A 19,581-nucleotide genomic window follows, 5' to 3' on the forward strand; every position below is an offset into this window, starting at 1 on the left:
AGCAAGTAATGGGTGAGGGGGCTTGTGAGTGAACCACAAGAGATATTGCAAATCTGCAATCGGCAATCGATTTCTGAGAAAATTCTGGTCTTATTTGATATGCTACATGACCACCTTCCCATTGGAAAAACTTGCACTTGATCCAATATGGCGGCTTTCAAGATGGCGGCCATGTTCCGGACAAAGCCTAAAAGGTAGGCCCCCTCACCCATTACTTGCTGGGGTATTCAGATATGTCATTTTCCCTTTTGTTTCTGAAATAAAATTCACCCTGTATATACTTTCCTTAATATAAATGATTTATTATAACTGTTAGTAACTGTTGTGGCTGAAACACATAAATTCAAAGGGGTAATTGCTTCAAAGGGGGTGTCCCTATATGTTTGTCCACATACTGTAGATAAACTTCTTCCTGTGTCGAGTGTCGGTCCATCATTAGGTACTTTAGTGCAGATCTAACCCCCGTATACAGCACGATCCAGAGAGTGTGCATGAATAAAACATGCTGTGTGTATAGATTCAACTCATCAACAGTTCACAGCTCACTCCACGCTCATTGTGTGATTGCTTTCGGGTGCCGTGTGTGTGCGTGTACTGTAACTGTCAAAACCATGAATCATATTTATGATCCACAACAAAACAAATACACACACCAGCATGTGTAACCCACACACTGCAGATTGTGCCACGGAACGATGCCACGAGTGAAAAAAAGCAAAACGCACAAAGAGATGCACTGTAAAAGTGTGCGTGTGTACATTTTTCTTCTAAACTGACATCTTCTACATAAACACACACACACACACACACACACACACACACACACACACACACACACACATCCTGTAAGAGTCCCTGAGGAAGTTCACAGTGTTTCAGCATTTTTACTGAGACAGCGATGTGTACAGAATGGTAAACAGCTAAACACTTTTCACCTGAGTGCTACTTTCTTTATCTGACAGACGGATAGACTATGAGATCAAAAGTTTGTAGACATCCCTTTTAACGATTTAGTTCAGGTGTTTCACATACCCCGGGGCTAACATGTTTAAAACGAGTTACTGTATATAAAATAAATAATAGGCTTTAGCAGCAGTTTATCTTTCCAGCATGACTCTGCTCCTATGTGCAAAGTGAGGTCCATAAAGGCAGGGTTTGAACAGATCCCGATCTCAACCCTGTTTAACACTGTAGGGATGAACTGGAATACGACTGAGAGCCAGACGTTCTTATTCATAAGGTCCTACCTAATTCACGGCCATGAAAATGACCTCACAGACAGTAAAATGAGCTGTTTCCCAGGTAATATGCAATCTGCTGTAAAATTAAGGTTTGTGTTTAGCGATTTAACGCTTTTCATTCGTTAACAGGCGTAGAGTTCAAGTGCCTCATGTTTACTGGTTAATTCACACTATGAGGCAGTCCTAGCAATCCTACGGCAATTCAGTTAGCAATCGCTTAGTCAAAATGTCCAAGATGTTGATCTAAAGCAGCTAAAAACACGACTCAGGTAACTGAGTTTGGAAAACTCCAGAGCAATTCTGTGGATGCAGAGAGGGCGTGTCAAAACACGACTGAGTATTTTCGTATTTGAGACAGAGCCTCGCACTGTAGCTGGATGTTCTAGGTTTACATTGAACTATAAAGGCGAGCTGTGCTGTGTATTGTAGCTGGCATTTAGATAGATAGATAGATAGATAGATAGATAGATAGATAGATAGATAGATAGATAGATAGATAGATAGATAGATAGATAGATAGATAGATAGATAGATAGATGATGGATGGATGGATGGACAGATGATAGATAGATAGATAGATAGATAGATAGATAGATAGATAGATAGATAGATAGATAGATAGATAGATACAGTGCCTTGCAAAAGTATTCAGCCCCCTTGAACTTTTCAACCTTTTGCCACATTTCAGGCTTTAAACATAAAGATATGAAATTGTAATTTTTTGTGAAGAATCAACAACAAGCGGGACACAATCGTGAAGTGGAACGAAATTTATTGGATATTTTAAACTTTTTTTAGAAATAAAAAACTGAAAAGTGGGGCGTGCAATATTATTCAGCCCCCTTGCGTTAATACTTTGTAGCGCCACCTTTTGCTGCGATTACAGCTGCAAGTCGCTTGGGGTATGTCTCTATTAGTTTTGCACATCGAGATACTGAAATTTTTGCCCATTCTTCCTTGCAAAACAGTTCGAGCTCAGTGAGGTTGGATGGAGAGCGTTTGTGAACAGCAGTTTTCAGCTCTTTCCACAGATTATCGATGGGATTCAGGTCTGGACTTTGACTTGGCCATTCTAACACCTGGATACGTTTATTTGTGAACCATTCCATTGTAGATTTTGCTTTATGTTTTGGATCATTGTCTTGTTGGAAGATAAATCACCGTCCCAGTCTCAGGTCTTTTGCAGACTGCAACAGGTTTTCTTCCAGAATGGTCCTGTATTTGGCTCCATCCATCTTCCCATCAATTTTAACCATCTTCCCTGTCCCTGCTGAGGAAAAGCAGGCCCAAACCATGATGCTGCCACCACCATGTTTGACAGTGGGGATGGTGTGTTCAGGGTGATGAGCTGTGTTGCTTTTATGCCAAACATAACGTTTTGCGTTGTGGCCAAAAAGTTCGATTTTGGTTTCATCTGACCAGAGCACCTTCTTCCACATGCTTGGTGTGTCTCCCAGGTGACTTTTTATAGATATCTTTGAGAAATGGCTTTCTTCTTGCCACTCTTCCATAAAGGCCAGATTTGTGCAGTGTACGACTGATTGTTGTCCTATGGACAGATTCTCCCACCTCAGCTGTAGATCTCTGCAGTTCATTCAGAGTGATCATGGGCCTCTTGGCTGCATCTCTGATCAGTCTTCTCCTTGTTTGAGCTGAAAGTTTAGAGGGACGGCCGGGTCTTGGTAGATTTGCAGTGGTCTGATACTCCCTTCATTTCAATATGATCGCTTGCACAGTGCTCCTTGAGATGTTTAAAGCTTGGGAAATCTTTTTGTATCCAAATTCAGCTTTAAACTTCTCCACAACAGTATCTCGGACCTGCCTGGTGTGTTTCTTGGTCTTCATGATGCTCTCTGCGCTTTAAACAGGACTCTGAGACTATCACAGAGCAGGTGCATTTATACGGAGACTTGATTACACACAGGTGGATTCTATTTATCACCATCAGTCATTTAGGTCAACATTGGATCATTCAGAGATCCTCACTGAACTTCTGGAGTGAGTTTGCTGCACTGAAAGTAAAGGGGCTGAATAATATTGCACGCCCCACTTTTCAGGTTTTTATTTCTAAAAAAAGTTTAAAATATCCAATAAATTTCGTTCCACTTCACAATTGTGTCGCACTTGTTATTGATTCTTCACAAAAAATTACAATTTCATATCTTTATGTTTAAAGCCTGAAATGTGGCAAAAGGTTGAAAAGTTCAAGGGGGCTGAATACTTTTGCAAGGCACTGTAGATAGATAGATAGATAGATAGATAGATGATGGATGGATGGATGGATGGATGGATGGACAGATGATAGATAGATAGATAGATAGATAGATAGATAGATAGATAGATAGATAGATAGATAGATAGATAGATAGATAGATAGATAGATAGATGATGGATGGATGGATGGATGGACGAATGGATGGACAGATGATAGATAGATAGATAGATAGATAGATAGATAGATAGATAGATAGATAGATAGATAGATAGATAGACAGACAGACAGACAGATATAATATACTGTGAATATATAACATATATATTAAATATAAAAATATATAAAATATATCACAATTTATAAAATAATCTATCATTCAATTTATGAGTGTTATTCACTGACACGTAAAATGTGGCACTTTTCTTTAAAAATCTGTGAAATCTCACAAATTCCCACAGACACTTGGGAAGCCTTATCTGTAGAGTGGAGGCTCATGGCTCAGTTGGTCAGTTCACATATTTTTGTCAGGAAAGGTGTTGAGCAGCTGTGTGTGGTTTAAGTGAGATATGAGTGGTGTTTGAAGGATTGATAATATGAGATAAATTAGAACTGACAGAGGCGGAGGGCGGAGGTGCTCTCCTCACTTTTCTTTTTGAGAGCCCCTGAAATATACCAGTGACTACTGTGTGAAATGCCTGACTGTGTGTGTGAGTGTGTGTGTGAGAGAGAGAGACACACAATAAATGTCCTTGTAGCTGCTATTTGATCATCATTTGCCTGGAATTGTCACAATCTGGCAACCTGGACATTATTTAGGATCTAAAAGCATTCAGTTATACGATGTACAGCATAACACACACACACACAATCTGATGATTCGAATCAACAGAGTAATAACTGCATACATTAGAATAAAGCAAGTCACATAGCTGCTGTCTGCCCATCTATCTACACTACATGTCCAAATGTTTGTGTCCCCACCATTTCTGGTCACACCCATTGCTAAGAGCCCCATAAAATCAAGCATCCAGCAATCCATGCAATCTCAACAGCATAATAGTGCCATAAAATGTGCAGTACTGAAAACCTCGGACTGTCTTACGATGCCACTTACAACTAATCAGCTAATCAACCCTGCCAAGACTAAACTGCAAGTGCTCTTATTGTAAAGTGGGAACGCTTAGGACCAACAACAGCTCACACTGCACCAGTACAAGAACTGTTCATCAGAAGCTTCATGGATCAGGAGGCTGAGCATGACTGAGCCGCCTTACACACGCCTAAGATTACAATCACAATGTTAAAAGAAAGGGTGTAAAGATATGTCAGAACTGGACTCTTGAGCAATAGAAGGCACAATCTCACACTAGTCAATGATCAGCTGAAGTGCTGTAAATAACACCACTATTTGACTCAGGAGCAGTGAAAAGACACAGCTTTATACAAGCCCAAGATCAAAAATTCGATACAGCTAAATTGGTGTAAAGAACACCAAGTGTAGATATAGTCTCACAAAAGCATACAATTTCCTTTACAATGCCTGTCACCAACAGTTCTGCAGTACATTAAAATAAATACTATGAGCTCCACTCAACATCAGCACCCAACCTCACTATTGCTTTTGTGATTGGACCGAAGTGAATCCTTCCAATCATGTTCCATATAATAATAATATCATCAAAAAAGGCACAAACTCCACATTAATATATGACACCACTATCACTGGTGACTTATTTGGACCTAAACAAACTGGAATAGTTTGCCTGCATTTATTACAAAGTGTGTGGAACAGTGGTCACATGCCAAAGTTAGGAAGAAAACCAAAACTGTCACCTTATGCTGGGGGGAATATTCTGGATGACTAAAACAGATGTGACGTTTACTTTTATGGCATTTAGCAGATGCTTTTATCCAAGTTTACTGACATTTATGACAATCTTATTTATTTATTATTTTTAGCATTTTAACGTCATGTTTTACACACTTTTGGTTACATTTATGACAGTAACAGTAGTTACTCATTACACAAGATTCATCAGTTCACAAGTTTAATGTCAAACACAGTCATGGGCAATTTTGTGTCTCCAATACACCTCACTTGCATGTCTTTGGACCGGAGCTCCCTGTGGAAACCAACGCAGACACAGGGAGAACATGCAAATTCCACACAGAATGGACCCGGACCACCCTACCTGGGGATCGAACCCAGGACCTTCCTACTGTGAGGCGACAGCGCTACCCACTGAGCCACCGTGCCGCCAATCCGATATTAATAGTTATACAATAATACAATTCGAGAATTAAGGGCCTTGCTCGGGGGCCCAACAGTAGCAACATTGCAGCAGTGGGAACCAGCAACCTTCTGATTTGTGCAGTACCTTAACTGCTGCCCTACATGTGACAAGAACATGGATCACACTGTCTATAGTCAAGTGAGCTTTAGGTGCTCATGGGCTCTCAGGTTGTGCTTCTGCTTTTTCTTTGTCCATGTCAAGTCAAGTCAAGATCATTTGTATGGCACTTTTTACAATGGACAACTTTACAGAATCCAGGACCTACAGACCAAAAATCTTTGTTGAGCAAGCCAAGGGTGACCGTGGCAAAGAAAAACCTTTAAAATTACAGGAAGAAACCTTGAGAGGAACCAGACTCAGCCAGGACCTCCATCCTCCTTGGGTGGCCTGGAGATTTAATTGAATGAATTATGTGTTAAGCAACAAACTGTGTCCAAAGTCCAGCTTCAAGCAATTATGGATAACAACACGTGAAGCTTGCTCAACCGTGGAAAGTGTCAGCAGTGCTCCAGCAGCTTCTACTTTGTTTTTTTTAGGTGGTTCTTAAATAACATCCGTCCATCTGTAAAACTTCCTTCATAGCACAAGGTGACGGGTTGGGTTCGCATCTTGACCTTGACAACTATACCACTGCTCCACGTCATTTTTAAAATACAATTTCCACACCAATCACCAGTCTGTATTTCTGACCCTAAGAGCAGACTCTTAGAAAGAACACAATGAGCTTCTTGTCAGTCACAGAAAAAAGCTCAGAATTCAGTGTAACCCCGTAACTGCCATGACAGATGGATGAATGGATGAATGTCTGTATTTTTATCACACCTGTTTTTGTACATTTTTCAGTAATGTAATAAAATCCCATTTCTGAACAAAACAGGAAACAGAAGAAGAATCACACAGAGTGTTTGTGCTGTAAACAGATTTATTTTGTTGTGTTATTAGATTGTGCAGCACGGGTCTCGGTGTGGTGGGTGATCAGATTATACCTGTCAGAAGTTGGATTTTTAACGTCTCAGCTGAAAAGTTTCACCGCAATTTGGCTGCATTTCAGCTTTAATATTTGAAGAGAAACATTCATTACACTCATATATACAGAGAGAGAGAGAGAGAGAGAGAGAGAGAGCGAGAGAGAACAGGTCTCATCCAATTCTTTTAAAATGCATTAAAATTGTATTTACTTTTTCAAAAAAAAAGAGCCTTATGATGTACTTGAATATTAATGAGACTTGAATGTGAACCTTCTGAGGATGAAGCTGTTAGTTGCGCAACACTCTGCGTTTGTCTCCCATAAACCGTCACCTTCGTAAACAAAGCACTGAGGCGATCGCATCTTTTATTGTGTTCTTTAAAGTTTCCAGTTTTTTATTATTTGTATTATTTATTTATGAAGAATAATGGTTTGTGTCGCTGATATTTATTCAGAACACTTTGATCTTCATTAGAATTTCAACTTCAGAACATTGTTTTGGCCAAGTCCTAAACTGATTCTTATTCACTATATACAGATCAGATGTTATATCCACTTGTGTGTGTGTGTGTGTGTGTGTGTGTGTGTGTGTGTGTGTGTGTGTGTGTGTGTTTAGTGTGCATGGAATCCTTGAGATTTCAGTAATTTTTGTAACTGTTCTTTTACTCTGACTGAATGACTGATAGCACTTGAGTGGCACAGAGGTCTGTCATGCTAGCCCACCACACCAGTGCTATCGGCCGGCCAGGTGTCAACACAGACGTCATAGGCTATGTCAGATGGAGTGGTTTGATGGTCATGTGATGGATTGACGGTAAAGCCGGATATGCCACGACCCTGACTGAATTTAACATCTATGATGTATGCTGACGTTTTCTGCATCCACATACACCGATCAGGCATAACATTATGACCACCCTCCTAATTTTGTGTTGGTCCCCTTTTTGCTGCCAAAACAGCCCTGAAACTGTGATGCACTGTGTATTCTGACTCCTTTCTATCAGAATCAGCATTAACTTCTTTAGCAATTTGAGCTACAGTAGCTCTTCTGTTGGATCGGACCACACGGACCAGCCTTCGCTCCCCATGTGCATCAATCAGCCTTGGTCACCCATGACCCTGTTGCCAGTTTGCCACTTTTCCTTCCTTGGACCACTTTTGATAGATACTGACCACTGCAGACCGGGAACACCCCACAAGAGCTGCAGTTTTGGAGATGCTCTGACCCAGTCATCTAGCCATTGTCAAACTCGCTCAAGTCCGTACGCTTTTCCTGCTTATAACACATCAACTTTGAAGATAAAATGTTCACTTGCTGCCTAATATATCCCACCTACTAACAGGTGCTGTGATGAAGAGATAATCAGTGTTATTCACTTCACCTGTCAGTGGTCATGTTTATTAGTTGTTTATTAAAGCAATAAGCCACGAGAGACCGTGCGTTACTGCGATTTTATCACGGGAACGGTCGTTTTGGCACGACGCGAAGCGGAGTGCCTAAAACGTCTTTCCCCGTGATAAAATCATAGCAGTAACGCACGGTCTCGAGTGGCTTATTGCTTTTATAAAACGGCGGTCAACATAAAATATAATAAAATACAACAATGTTCAATTTATAAATGTTTTTATTTACAAAAACACTTACAAAAAGCATTCTTCCGCGACCCCAGGTAGTTCGTTAACAGTGTTGCTAGGCAACATGAGGGCGAACATAACATTCACTTTTTCTTTTCAGTGGCGTATTAATATGGAATGATGTGAGGTGGTCATAGGTGTGCGTTTATCAGGGATTTTACAACAGCTTCGAACGCGGCTCAGCCAATCAGATTTTAGGACCCGGAGGAAACCCACACGGACACGGGGAGAACATGCAAACTCCACACAGAAAGGACCCGGACTGCCCCACCTGGGGATCTAACTCAGGACGTTCTTGCTGTGCGACGACAGTGCTACCCACTTAGCCACCGTGCCGCCCGCCTGTCAGTGGTCATAATGTTATGATTAGTCTGTATAAATAAGGCTACACCTGTTAGCCTGGACCATAATTATTCCAATAGTAGGATCTAGGAGGCAAGTCAGAACCATCACTTGGAGACTTTTCAACTTCAGGTCTCAATAGTATCTGTACAAACAACTGACCGTAATGGAAACAACATGGAACAGTGGTCTCCTTACCTAGATCCAGAAGAAAACCCAAATTGTCACCTAATGCTGGAAGGAAATGTGTTTTAATGGTCATTTGTAATCTAGGAACTAAGTCTGGCATTAATTAGAAACTCAAGGAGCACATAGTAGCCACTATTGGAGCCCCGAGCAAGGCCCTTCATCCTTACATGAACACAGATGTCACTTTCCACAGTCAAGCAAGCTTTGTGTCATAGAATATCAAATATCCAACTTGAATTAAGCACAAATGTTTTGTGTTTGCTATCAAACCCATTCTATTTAAGGTAAAAGAACAGTGGGAACAGTCTGTTTTTATCAAGTGTGTGTGTACTCATAACACAGCAGCTCAATAAAATAATAAATATTAGATATTTTGATGTTATTTCTGCTTTTAGAACATTCTGAACTCAATTCTGTCCAGAAATACACACACACACACTAATATTTTATATTTTTTTGTTTATGTATTTTCTCCCCTTTTTCTCCCTTTTAGTGCATCCAATTGCCCGATTGCGTCATGCTTCCTCCTCACCAATGCCAATCCCCGCTCTGATTGAGGAGAACAAAGCAACCCCCCCCCCCCCCCGACACGTGGGCAGCAGTAGTATGCATTTTGTCACCTACAATCTGACGAGTGCAATGCGGATCAGCACAGCACGGATCAGAGAGACACACCCTGTCTCTGTGCAGGCGCCATCAATCAACCAGCAGAGGTCGTAATTGCATTAGTTATGAGAGAGAGACCCTATCCGGCTTTTAATATCCCACCCCTATCTGAACAACAGGCCAATCAGTGTTCATGTGGTTGCTCAGCCCAGCCAGCAGGCAGAGCTGAGACTCAATACGAGGTATTCGAGATCCCAGCTCTGGTTCCAGCGAGTGTTTTCACCGCTGCGCCACCTGAGTGGCCCCCCCACACACTAATATTATGTTTATATTATTAAGGGAGCTATTATTGCACTATGCAGTGCAGTAGTATGTGGTTTGGGATGTAGCACATTTAAATGTAAACAACTTACATGGGTATCTTAATCATCACAGTAAACATTTAATTAGCTGGGAAATCAAATCACATTTCACATATAGACATTATGGCCAAAAGTATGTGGACACATCCACATAGTTATTAACTTGAAGTGTTTCAGCCACACCCAGCGCTATCAGGTAAATAAAATGACATAAAATGACTGATATGCCTCTAACTTTGATCCAGCTTGGCCGATCGTGTCCCTGCGCACAGTCAAGCGAGGTCAACGAGGACACAGTTTGATGAGATTGGTCTCGAGGAACGTTATTGGTCTTCAGAAAGTCCTGACCTCAACCCCTCTGAACGACTGTAGGATAAATTGGATCGATTGTGATTGGCTCATTGATTGTGAGCCAGACCCTCCAATCAAACTGCATATGAATGTAAATGGGTTTGGAATCGGATGTTCAACAAGCTGATGGTCAGATTTTCACATGCCAAGACAAAAATCATTCATATTATAAAAAAAAGAGAAGCAAAAGGGGTCCAGGTGGCACAGCGGGATAATCCGCTAGAACACCAGCGCTGAGATTCTGAGCTCCCGGGTTTGAATCTCGGCTCTGCTACCAGTCGGCTGGGCGCCCTCTAACAGGCACAATTGGCTTCCAGTCTGATGGGTGTGAAAGACCGGACTAAGGGGTGGGGTATCCATGCTGTGTAAGGACCTTGGTTGCCCAGGACGCCTGTACAGAAAGTGGAGGAGCACAGAGATCAGGGTGTGGCTCTCTGTACGTGAAGCCAACGTCACACGGAAATCCATCAGGCGTCCACATGCCAAGACAAAAATCATTTATATTAAGGAAAGAGCAGCACATGGCACCCAGGTAGTGCAGCGGGATACTCCACTAGCACACCAGCACTGAGATTCTAAGCTCCCGGGTTCGAATCTTGGCTCTGCTACAGGTCGGCTGGGCGCCTTCTAACAGGCACAATTGGCTTCCAGTCTGATGGGTGTGAAAGACCGGACTAAGGGGTGGGGTATCCACGCTGTGTAAGGACCGTGGTTGCTCAGGGTGCCTTTACAGTAAGTGGAGGAGCACAGAGATCAGGGCGTGGCTCTCTGTACGTAAAGCCAACGTCACACGGAAATCCATCTGGCGTCAACATGCCAAGACAAAAATTATTTATATTAAGAAAGAGCAGCACAGGGTGCCCAGGTGGCGCGGCTGGATAATCCGCTAGAACACCAGCGCTGAGATTCTGAGCTCCGGGTTTGAATCTCGGCTCTGCTACCAGTCGGCTGGGCGCCCTCTAACAGGCACAATTGGCTTCCAGTCCGATGGGTATGAAAGACCGGACTAAGGGGTGGGGTTATGAACGCTGTGTAAGGACCTTGGTTGCCCAGGGCGCCTTTACAGTAAGTGGAGGAGCGCAGAGATCAGGGTGTGGCTCTCTGTCCGTGAAGCCAACGTCACAAGCAAATCCATCAGGCGTCGGAGGGAGTGTCAGGTGGATATCAGACATCCCAAGTCTCCCGGAAGTTCCGGGAGTCTCCCGCATATACAGTGGTGTTCAAAAAAATAGCAGTGATTTTAAAAAAGTGAATAAAGCGCAAAATCATTATAATAACTTTTATTTCCATAAATGCAAATGCACTGAAAATACTACACTTTTAATTCTAATTCAAAACATCAACAAAATTTAGCCAGTTTGTGTTAATCCATTACAGAAAGAGGTTTCACTTTACTTTAAATTACTGAACTAATATTTAGTGGCATAACAATTGTTTCCGAGATCTGTGTTGCATGGAGTCGACCAACTTCTGGCACCTCTGAACAGGTATTCCAGTCCAGGATGATTACACTACATTCCACAGTTCTTCTGCAATTTTGGGTTTTGCCTCAAAAAAACACGTTTCAGACGTCAGCCCACCAGTTCTCTATAGGATTGAAGTCAGGGGATTGGGCTGGCCACTCTATTACCTCAATCTTGTTTGTCTGTAACCAAGATGTTTTGGATCATTGTCATGTTGAAACACCCATTTTAAGCACATTTCTTCTTCGACATAGGGCAACATGATCTTCTCAAGTATTCTGATATATTTAAACTGATCCATGATCCCTCGTATGTGATAAATAGACAACCCCATATTATAATTTTGTACCACCATGCTTTACTGTCTTCACAGTGTACTGGGGCTTGAATTCAGTGCTCGGGGGTCATCTGACATACTGTCTACGGCCACTAGACCAAAAAAGAAAAATTTTGCTTTCACCAGTCCACAAAATGTTGAGCCATTTCTCTTTGGACCAGTCAGTGTGTTCCTAGGCAAATTTTACCCCATTCAGGTCATGTCTTTTTCTTAACAACGGGACTTTGCAAGGAGTTCTTGCTGGTAAATTGGGTTCACTTAATCATCTTCTGTACTCACTGGGAACTTCAGATGTTCCTTGATCTTTCTGGAGGTGATCATTGGCTGAGTATTTGCCATTTTGGCTATTCTTCAATCCATTCGAACAGTAGTTCCACGCTTCCTTCTGCATCTTTCAGGTTTTAGTTTTCACTTCAAGGCATCTGAGATCATATTAGCTGAACAGTCAATAATTTGCTGCACTTCTCTGTATGTTTTTCCCTCTACAATCAACTTTTTAATCAAAGTACGCTGTTCATCAGAACAATGTCTGGAACAACCCATTTTACCCAGTATTTCAAAAGGAAATGAGCTATGACCAACCTGTGCAACATTTGCCCCCTCCTAAATTAAATAAGGGCCAAAACTGACACCCGTTCTTCTGCAGAATGAATGACTTCACCAATTGAACTCCTCACTGCTATTATTTTGAACAACCCCCTTTCAATCAATGCTTCGATTACTCAGAATGAGCGGCATCCATGTCCTAATTGTTAGGTTTGTTTTGTTTTCATGATATACAATCTAGTGCACAGTGTAGGGAACATAAACCAATTGTCTAATTCACTATCTAGTGCACTACATAGGGAACATAAATTCATATCTAAAATACTATCTAGTGCACTATGTAGGGAACATAAATCCATTATCTGATATACAATTTAGTGCACTATGTAGGGAACCTAAATTCGTTAACTAATATGCTACCTAAAACATTATGTAAGAAACATAAGTCTATTATCTAGTACACTATCTAGTGCACTAAGTAAGGAACGTAAATTATTTTCTAATATACAGGGTGTCCCAAAATTCACTCAAGATTTGAATTTTTTAAGAAGAGATTAATTAAAAAAATTCAGGGAGACTGGATCAATTAGTGATCTTAGACACTCTGGCCGTCTTTCAACAAGTCGTTCAACACAAAACATCGAAGCAGTTCATGAGAGTGTTGCTGAGAGTCCAGGAACATCAATTCGGCACCGTGGTCAAGAATTGAACATTTCCAGAAACTCTCTACAGCGTATTCTCACGAAAGATTTGCATCTTCATGCCTACAAAGTTCAATTGAGTCAAGAACTGAAGCCTACTGACCACGCACAGCGAAGAGAGTTCGTTGAATGGATTTTGGAACCACAACAAGTTGATGCCGATTTTTCGAACAAAGTCATCTTCAGCAGTGAGGCTCATTTTCATCTTGATGGCTTATTATTATAATCAATTATTTTTATGGTTTTCATCTGTATGTCACATTTAGCCATAACATTAGGCCATTTACCCGATATGCTATTCCATACATAACCCTATACTGTATACTTTATGAATTAATTAAAAATGTACAATTTTTAATTAAAAACCTGTGTTCTCTATCAAAATTACTTCTTGCGTGAATTTTGGGACACCCTTTACAATCTAGTGCACTATGTAGGGAACATAAATCTATTATCTTTCACACTATCTAATGCACTATGTAGTACACATTAATGTGTTTGTGACGCGAACAGTTAGCTTAGTAGCTCAGTTAGCAGCTCCTAAAAGTTATCACCCATATACTATGGTGTGTGCGAGACGGTTTTTTTAGCTTTTTTTTTTTTTTTTTTTTGGGCTTGGGGGGTCGGGGTCGAGGTCCGGGTACCTCCCTGAAATGAGTTTTTGCAATTTGGGATGTCTGCAATATACACCCTCCTTGGACGTCGTTGGGGTCCCATTGCAGCCGATTGGTTACAAAAAAAAAGGGTAATATAAGGATAGTTAAAAAAGCAACACTATGTGAACATGATCAGGTCTTTGGAGATTCATCCTGCACTGGTACCATCTCTTTTGTTCAAATCTAGTCTGGACACATCAGAAAACGCAGGTGAAGCTACAGACACCCTTTTTATTTGGTCACGGCTAAAATCTGGCAACTTATCAGGGTAAACTTAAGGTCAAAGCACCCACAAGTGGCCATATAGAGACTCGAGTAACACAAGATGAAAAATTTGAGTCAATGTGGGGTAAGGATCTTGCTCAGGAGTTCAGCAATGGCAACCCGGCAGTGTTCAGGCTTGAACCGTCAACCTTCCTATAACCTTTCAATAATTCAGTTCTTTAACTGCTGAGCTACCACTAAGCCCAGGAGAAGCGAAGAGAGAAGCAGCTAAAGCATTCACGTTCAATCCAGGAGATAAAACGAGAGATTTTGAGTTTCACAGCACCTGCTTCTCCTCACATGAAACTTCAGGGTTGAGCAGAAAGGTCAGAGAGAGATGAAGCGGGAGAGAGAGAAACCCAGTCTGAGCGAATGAGACAAAGACAAAGGCTTGCTTTGATCTTTTATCAAAGGCCCGGGTCGGCTTTCGGGCGGCTCGCACATATGCATGCACATACACATGTAAGAGCACTCGCACTCGCACACACACACACACACACACACACACACACACACACACACACACACACACACGGTGAAAAGGAACTGCAGGATGATGGAGGTGCATTCTCATGAATTCTCTCTCCTCATATCCCTCTCTCACTATTTCTCTCTCTTTCTGTCTCTCACTCGTCATCTTTCTCTCTTCAATCCTTTCTATTCTCATCTTCCTTTCATCACTCTCATCTCATTTCCCTCTCTTCAACTTTCTCTTGTCTCATCGCCCTCTCTCTCCATTTTTCTCATGCTCTCACATCTTTTCTCCCCCTTCACTTCACCCTTCAATCTCCTCTATTCTCATCTTCCTTTCATCTCTCCCTCATCTCATTTCCCTTTTTTCAACTTTCGCTTGTCTTATCTCCCTCTTTCTTCTTTTCTCTCATGCTCTCACATATTTTCTCCCCCTTCACGTCACCCTTCAACCCTCTCTATTCTAATCTTCCTTTCATCTCTTTCTCGTCTCATTTCTTTCTCCCTCTCTCCTTCCTCATCTCCTTCTCGCTCTCCCTCTTCCATCCTGCTCTTTTTAACCCTCTCTTATTTCTCTCTCCCCCCTTCATCTCTCTCCCTTTAAACCTCTCTATTCTCATCTTCCTTTCATCTCACTCATCTCATTTCCCTCTCTTCAACTTTCTCTTGTCTCATCTCCCCCTCTCATTTCTCTCATGCTCTCACATCTTTTCTCCCCCTTCACTTCACGCTTCAGCCCTCTCTATTCTCATCTTCCTTTTATTTCTCTCTCATCTCATTTCTTTCTCTCTCTGTCTCTTTCCTCATTTCCTTCTTGCTCTCCATCTCTCTTTATCTCACTCTAGCTCTTTTATCCTGCTCTTTTCAACCCTCTCTATTCTTATCTTCCTTTCATCTCTCGGTCCTCATTTCTCTCTCTCATCTCATTTCCCTCTCTTCAACTTTCTCTTGTCTCATCTCCCTCTCTTTGTTTCTCTCATTCCCCCTTCACTTCACCCTTTAACCCTCTCTAGTCTCATCTTCCTTTCATCTTTCTCATCTCCTTTCTCACTCTTTCTCTCTCTTCATATATCTAATTCTCTCATTTCTCTCCCCTACTAGCTCTCTGTCTCCCCCTTTGATCCTGCTCTTTTTAACACTCTCTTATTTCTCTCTTCTCCCTTATCTCTCCTCCCTCTCTTTATCTTCTCATTTCTCTCTCACTATTTCTCTCCCCCTCTTTACCTCGCTCTCTTAAATGCTCCATTCTCATCTTCCATTCATCTCCCTCTCTCCTCAACTATCTTTTTCTTCTCAACTCCTACTCTCGCTATCCCCCTCTTTCACCATCTCCTTTCATCTCTATCTCTTGCTCTCATCTCGTTTCTCTCTCTCCTCAACTCTCTTTCCTTGTCTCCTACTCTCCCTCTTTCTTCATTTCCTCTCTCTTGATCTAATTATCTCCTCCATCCTTTCTCTTTTATGTCTCAATTTTCTTTTCTGTTTAGACAAAAATGGTCGTTAAGGGGAGAGAAAAAGGAAATAGAAAAATAAAAACAAAAGCTTAATAGTACATCTAATTGGTGCCTTTTTAAATTTACATTTACGGCATTTAACAGATATCTTTAATCTAATCAACTTGCAATTTTTGAATAAATACAATCCAAGCAATTGAGTTTCAAGGGTCCAACAATGACAACCTGCATGTAGTGGGGCTCAAACTAACAACCTTCAAATTCCGAGTCCAGTACTTTAATCACTGAGCTCCCACTGCCCTACAGAAATCCTCCAGCAGATGCTTTTATCTGAAACTACTAACAAATGTGACTGAAATCCATTCAAGCAACTAAGGGACTTGAGGGCCATGCTCAAGGGCCCAACAGTGGAATCTTGGTGGTGCTTGAACCTTCTAATTACTAGCCCATTACCTTAACCACATAACTTTTACTGCTTTTTTACTGCTTTTACTGCATATACTGATGTTTAAAAAGGTTGCTTAAGGTGGCTGCATGGCAAAGCGGGAATTCACACTCCAAAGCTCTACCCACTAGGAGACCACAGCCCCGCCTCGGCTAGCACTGTTCCTTTTCAGGTCAATCAAACCCTTTATTGTTAGATCTTGCTGTGGGCTGAAACAAGAAAAGGCATTCCCTAATTTGCTAATACACAATAACGATGAGACTTCCATTCACTAGAACTAAGAGGTAAAGCCCATGCCATTAAAAGACCCTCAGTCCATTATTTTTCTTCCTCCACTCTGTACAGTTGGCACCATGCCTTCCAGCAGGTAGCGTTTCCTGGCACAGATTCATCAGCCCGGCTCTCATATGGGAAGCGTCATCCATCACTCTGAAGTATGTGCTTCTGCTGCTCCACTGTTATGCTTTGCACAGTAAGTTCTCAACTCCAGTCCTTCTCCGTTCACAGTCTCAAGCTTCCTCTGCATTCATGGATGAGCCCTGATTTACACTCCAGATGCTTGGCATTGCACATGGTGAGCTTAGGCTTGAGTGCAGCTGCTCTGCCATGGAAACCTGATTCAAAAAGCTGCAGAAGAACCGTTGTTCTTGTGATGAGTTCCAAAGCTGATACGGAACTCTAAAACTGTCTGTCTGACAGGTCTGTCTGAAAACCTAGTGAGCTCTCTATAGACGCATTTTACGTCATCATGTGCACGCTCCCGAGAAGAAGGCTGTCTAAATTCCTAGATGCCCTAAAATGCTGCCTACTGAGGTGCCTTGTTTTGAACTGATAATCTGACTGAATAACGAGGGAGCATCTGGTGCTTCCTTAGCGGTGAAGGCAACCCAGCATTCAGAATTACACATATGGCGGACGAATGTGGGGCAACAAATGGAGTTCTTTTCAAATGTAAATAAATGATCAATTATTTTTTATTTCCATAAAGGTGTACAAGTGTCATTTATTTGCAATCTAACCCTTTTCATTACACAGAGGGAGATAGCTGGCATGCTAGCGGGTTGTGCCGTCTCAGCCCATTGATTTGAATGGCCTAAGGCTAACTGTGTTAGCTTAGTAGGTAAAACTGTAGTGACATAATCGCTGTCTAAATAATCTGCTTTATGAGTTTGATGTCTTATTAGAATCCTCTGTACTGAGGCAGCTGACCAGGTAGGCAGTAGGCAGCAAGGCAGCTCACTAGGTTTTTAAACAGACCCTATAAGACTGATCAAAGGATTTTCCTATACTGAGAGATTATTTAGAGTTGAGCTGTTGTTGCTCCTTGATGGTTTTAGGATACAATAACAGCATTTATATATGTGGACGCACTTTCTGATTAAATTTGGGTATACATATCAGTGATAAGAAATCCATTACATGTATTTAACTTTGCAGCAACAGTTTAAGGAAGGCCCTTTCCTGTTCCAGCATGACTGTATGGCACATGTAAGTATCGTTTACCAATTGCAGTGGTCTTAACCTTTTTATGATGCACAGGTATCCATACATAGATACACCGATCAGCCATATCAGCCATAACAATAAAACCATCCCCTTGTTTCTACACACACTGTCCATTTTATCAGCTCTACTTACCATATGCAAGCACTTTGTAGTTCTACAATTACTGACTGTAGTCCATCTGTTTCTCTACATACCTTTTTAGCCGGCTTTCACCCTGTGCTTCAATGGTCAGGACCCCCACAGGACCACCACAGACCAGGTATTATTTAGATGGTGGATCATTCTCTGCTGTGACACTGACATGGTGGTGGTGTGTTAGTGTGTGTTGTGCTGGTATGAGTGGATCAGACACAGCAGCACTGCTGGAGTTTTTAAATACTGTGTCCACTCACTGTCCACTCTATTAGACACTCCAACCTAGTTGGTCCACCTTGTAGATGTAAAGTCAGAGACGATCACTCATCTATTGCTGCTGTTTGAATTGGTCATTTTCTAAACCTTCATCAGTGGTCACAGGACGCTGCCCACGGGGCGCTGTTGGCTGGATATTTTTGGTTGGTGGACAATTCTCAGTCCAGCAGTGACAGTGAGGTGTTTAAACATGCCAGCAGCACTGCTGTGTCTGATCCACTCATACCAGCACAACACACACTAACACACCACCACCATGTCAGTGTCACTGCAGTGCTGAGAATGATCCACCGGCCAAATAATACCTGCTCTGTAGTGGGCCTGGGAGAGTTCTGACCATTGAAGAACAGCATGAAAGGGGGCTAACAAAGCATGCAGAGAAACAGATGCACTACAGTCAGTAATTGTAGAACTACAAAGTGCTTCTATATGGTAAGTGGAGCTGATAAAATGGACAGTGAGTGTCAAAACAATGTAGAAACAGTGAGTGTAATGTTATGGCTGATCAGAAAATTATTTTCTTTCAACTTTGCAGAAACACTTTAAGGAAGGCCCTGTTCTGGTCCAGCATGACTGTGTCCCTGTGCATGGTTTAAAGAAACTTCAGTGAGCCCTGACCTCAGCTCTACTGAATAGTTTGGAATGAACCAGAACATCAATTGAGGCTTTCTTGACCAACATCAGTGCCCAGCCATATACATGCTCTTTTGACTAAAAAGACACAAATTCCCACAGATATACTACTAAATCTTATGAAAAGTCTGCTTAGAAGAGCGGCTGTTGTTATAGCTGAGAAGATCACATAGAAGTCACCATTTTAATACCATTAGTTGTTAAAATGGGATGTTTAACAAGTTCAAATACTTTTGGCCATATAGTGTATATTGAAAATTAATGATGGATGTCCCGCATCATTATCAGAAGATAAACGGCCGTTTTAGAGAGACAGTATGAGGTCTCCCACGGCACCTGTCCCACAGGAGTGTGAATGACGGCATCATTAATCCTGAATAATGAGTACGACTCCTGGTGAGCAGTATTTTTTTTCCAATTCTCCACCTCACATTGCATTGCCAACCTCGACTTGCACACGCTCTCTGACACGGGGAAAGCATCAGGCTTGCC

At 41.7% G+C, this 19,581-nt stretch overlaps 1 protein-coding gene across 1 annotated transcript in view; it reads right to left on the reverse strand.

Annotated features, from left to right (window-relative positions):
• The window catches only part of LOC134316249 (endonuclease V-like), a 64,076-nt gene that overhangs the window by 14,642 nt on the left and 29,853 nt on the right, over positions 1-19,581 (reverse strand). The window lies entirely within an intron of this gene.

This window comes from Trichomycterus rosablanca, chromosome 6 (assembly GCF_030014385.1).
Source record: "Trichomycterus rosablanca isolate fTriRos1 chromosome 6, fTriRos1.hap1, whole genome shotgun sequence".
Taxonomy (NCBI): Eukaryota; Metazoa; Chordata; class Actinopteri; order Siluriformes; family Trichomycteridae; genus Trichomycterus; species Trichomycterus rosablanca.